Consider the following 4,543-nt stretch of genomic DNA (forward strand, 5'->3'; position numbering starts at 1 on the left):
TCTGGGACAGAGTCTTGCTGTGGCTCCCACTGTCCAAGAGGTGGCAGCACTGCCCGCTTCGTTGGCGGCCGGGTCCCTCCGGAGCCGCTCCCCGCAGATGTCTGTCATGGCGTCACCTGGAGGCCGGGTGGAGGGCGGAGGGGAGGGAGGGGAAGGAAACAGCATTCTGCACCCCAGTTCTAATGGAGAGTTTAGGAAACAGCTGCACGGATTGCTTTGAATGGATTTGAAAAGGGTTTTCTTCTTACCCCCATGAAATCGACTGTCCTCTGTGACATCTTTCTATGAAGATCACATGGGGACACTTATGTGTTCCCTGGCTTGCTCCCTGAGGGAAGAAGGAAGAGTGTTGAGTGCTAGGGATCCCCCGGGATCTCATTTTCCAGTCCCTGTACTTGTCTTCTGTAAGCACAGGAAGGTGGGATTAAGATGGTATTTCTGGCAATGATTTTTTGAGCATGTTTGTGTGCAAAGCATTTAACCCAGCCCCGAGAATGCGACAGTCTCTACTGAGGCCTGCTGTCTTTTCTCCATAGCCATTTTCAATGCCACCCTCCTCCAACACCAATCTCATGCTAAAAATATTCCACAGAACAAATAGCTGTTGAGACAGCATCAAAGCCTGCACAGATAAGGGACAATATAACCTGCCATGCTAAGTGCCGGTGCCTGCAGCGAACAGCATCTGGTGCCTCTGTGAGGGAGTGGCAGCCCCTGGGGACCCTGGGCCTCTGTATACTGGAGGTGCAGGAGTAGGGACTCACTGATGCAGCCTTGCGGATGGGGTTGACTTGCTCACAGGAGGCAGAGGAAGGACTACAGGCAACTAGCACCCCAGGGAGCTTCCTGCTTGCACCCCACCCAACAGAGGGTCTTGGCCACTTCGTTGACCAGTTATCACCAATTTGGCCTGTCTCTTTCTAACTCTTCATCTCTCATTAGCTTATTTCCTCGTTTTATAGGTTTCTCTTTTTCAGTACTGGGAACTGAACTCGGGACCTCATGCATACCAGGCAGGCGCTTATGCCTGCTGAACTATTGTCCCAGCCTCTCATATAGCTTTCATATACGGCATGTGAGGTCTGGGTACATCCTTTCTGCCTCTAGTCTCACTAACAACTCAGTGATTATGTTCCCTGGTCAGAGAGAGGAAGAAGAGAGTGAGAGGGAGGAAGAAGGAGCCTCGTCGGCTCCGTTAACGTCACCATTCTTGGCTGTCTGGAGGGAGTTTGGTGATCAGCACCTACAGGCCTCAAGCCAGTCTGTGGTTGGCAGCCCTCGTGTCCTCTCCAGGAAAGACCTGCTCTTCTTTGTGGGGAGCGGGGGGTGTGGATGTGGGAGGCACTGACTTTGCCACTTTTTTCCAAGCAGTGTGCTCTGTCAGGCTCAGTGAAGTCAGATCTCATGGTGTCTATGTCACTCTGCTGGGGTGCTCAGACTCTAGGGAAAGATGAAGACTTAACCCCTTTTTTTCAGGAATTCAGCCATGCAGCTTGAAGAACACACTGAAGGGTGGTAATTTATGCTCAGATCTCAGTGACTGCAGAAACTTGAAGGAAGGTGTACAGGGCTTTCTTTGATGTCATGTAACCTTGTACAGTGTACATTTGTTCAGGTTAGAGGAAGGGGGTACTTGGATTACATCCTAGTCTTCTTCTTATAACCAAATCTTCCTTAATAAGGTTGCAAGACTTATGCTTTAATGCAAAGACAGATTCCTGAATGTTTCCTCTAGAAGCTACCTCTAGGGGCCCACAGGAGGTAGCAACAAGCTCCTCATTTGCTGCCCAGTGGGTTGGCCACATCCCTGGTTGATACAGCCAAGCCATCCAGAGCAGGGGCAAGTGGCATGCCAGACAGAAGGCTACATAGCAGCTGAGTTTCTTGCCCTTGGTCTTTGCTTCCTGGTGGTCCTTTCTCTGGTACACCGGGGGCATGTGGCAAAAGAAAGTGGGCCTCATGAAGTGGCCTCTTGGATTCTGGCCACTTCCAACTGGGCCAGCCAGAACTTGAGGATTCTTACCCAACAGTTGGAACCTCCACTCTTTCTCCTCCACTTGTAGGCACTGACAAGAACACAGTAACTCTGTGTAAAGAAGAAGCAGGGAACAAATTATACTGAGGTTTTCAGAGGCGACTGAGTTTCCCCAGTACAACTGTAGGAATTTCTGTAGCTGGTAAACTAATTGCACTGCTTTGTGATATGACATTTATCATTATCTGAAGTTTTGATTTAAAATTTTTATTATTTAATGTTTCATGTTCTCACAACGACACTGTAAGTTCCTTGAAAGAAAGCAGGGGCTTCCAGCCCCACAGGCATTTCTTGCAATGTCAGACACAGTGCTACCCAGTGGATCCCTTATCCATGGCTTCAATTCCAGTAGTTTTAGTGACCTGTAGTCAAGCATGGTTAGAAAACATTAAATAGACAATTCCAGAAATAAATGACTTGTCGGCTTTAAATTGCACGCTCCTCTGAGTCGATGAAATCTCGCGTTATCTCACTTTATTCTGCTTGGGACACAAGTCATCTAGGCTACTCACTCCATCCATCCTGGTTACTGAGCAGTGATTTCAGTTCACAGATGGATTGTTACAATGTCACAGCCTGGTACGTAAAGCGTGGGTTGATTGCTGGTTTCAGACATCCAATGAGGGTCTTGGAACATATGTCTCGTGAATAAGGGGGGACCTTTGTAGGAGACCTAGGTGCCTAGTGGATGTTTATTAAGTTGATTGCACAAAACCCAATTGTGTGCTCAGCTCAGGAGATTTCTCATTAAATTTCAAGGTATTAGATCTTTTCCAGTCACCTGTTGGAAACCTGAGGGATGGATTCATTCCGACTTGAATCTTCTCTTGCAGCTCTCGACTTCACGCTCTTACATTTTCTCCTGCTTAGCCTTTTCCACTAACGTGTTCTTTTCTATTAGGATGGGCAAAATTATGCTGTGGTAATATCAGCTCCCAAGCTTGGTGGAAATTCTGCTTGGCAGAGTGGCTCTGGGACTCAGCAGAGTCTGTCACTCAGCATGCACTGCTGGGTCAGTGTGGGAGGGGAGGGGGCATGGATGGTTGTGCACTAACTCTTAACTAAGTCTTCCTTCCACCCAGTAACAACACAGGTCATATCTGATATCTCACTAGTCAAAGCCAATCTCCTGGCCATGCTTGACACCAAGGAGATGAAGATGTGCTGTCCTGGATAGGGAGGAGGAAACCTAGGAATGCTAGGGCCCTGTAGAGCTCCTGCTGCCCCTCCGCAGAGGGCTTGGCAGTTACTGACTTTGAGTTCCTTCATTAGCAAGGCAAGGGAGTAAGCATAAGCCTTTTATCTGTTGGAGTGCACAGGAATCAAAACCAAAATAAACCTGTAACAAAAATGAGTTATGCTATTATTATTTTTTTTTTTCTATACCCCAGGTCAGCTATCAGAAGCAATCACTTGCAATCCTGGCTAAATGTCTTCTGTAAATGTATAGTTCCTGTTGTTTAGTGGATGTGTTTGTGGTCACTTAGCCTGCACAAGCTTGTGAGGCTTCATGTGCCCTATGGAGGGGTGCCCTGTGCCAAAGAGTCCTCCTCACCCTGCATGGAGCAGAGTCCCTTCAGACTCCTCAGCTGTGGGGCCTGTGCCTTATTCCTTGCCCCAAAACTGATTAGACTGTGAGAACCTGGATTCTTAGTCATCCTGTGTTCTGTGCTCACTCAGTAATTCTCCTGTCCCTAACAGACACAGCCATAGCCATAAGAGGGAGAAGTTCATCCTCAAATGTAATAAGCTTGGTAGCCAACCCTCTTCATCCAGGTCAATGTCAACAGGCTGTTGCTATTTATACCAAGTGAGATGCAAAAGGCTTTGCATTTGAATCTGAAGATGGGTTCAAGTCCAAGCTCTTTATTCTCTAGCCGCGTTATCTTTGAAAAGCCATTTGGCCTCTCTGAGCTTTCACTGGTAGAATGAGGCTAATTCCATCCACCTTTTAGGAGACAGTTTCCTGTGGCAAACGTGGATCCATTGTACCTAGCTTTCAGGGTTTGGGGATTTAAGCTATTTTTGACAAAGATAACTTCTGGGCGAAAGTATATTTGTGTAAAATGTATATCCCAAGCTGGGAACTTCTTCCCTCCTTTTTTCCTTGCTAATTAAGAGTCATAAATAAAATGGTGATGAGCTGCAGTCTGCCGTCTGTGCTGTAGCTGGAGGGCTGTTTTGACTTTGCCTGACAAATGGCTAACCAGCCGCTCCCACCATGCCCAGCTCGAGTGTTCAGCACTGAGAATCCAGCTACTGCCAACAGCATCTTATAAACTTGTCACTATTTACTTACTCGGTGACAGTGTTTTTGTTCAGTGATCATCCCTAAGATTTCACCCGTCAGGGTGTCTCTGTTTCCCTCAAATGACAAAATGTCATTTAAATATAATCCTTTCCCAAGTCACGTGAAAAGAATGGAGCTTTCCCAAGGAGACTCAGTGCCTGTGTAATCAGCCCCGCTGCGACGCAGCTGGGCTAGGATGTTGGGTTTTCAAGGTAGTA

This window comes from Octodon degus, unplaced genomic scaffold, assembly GCF_000260255.1.
Source record: "Octodon degus isolate 3935 unplaced genomic scaffold, OctDeg1.0 scaffold00068, whole genome shotgun sequence".
Classification (NCBI taxonomy): Eukaryota; Metazoa; Chordata; class Mammalia; order Rodentia; family Octodontidae; genus Octodon; species Octodon degus.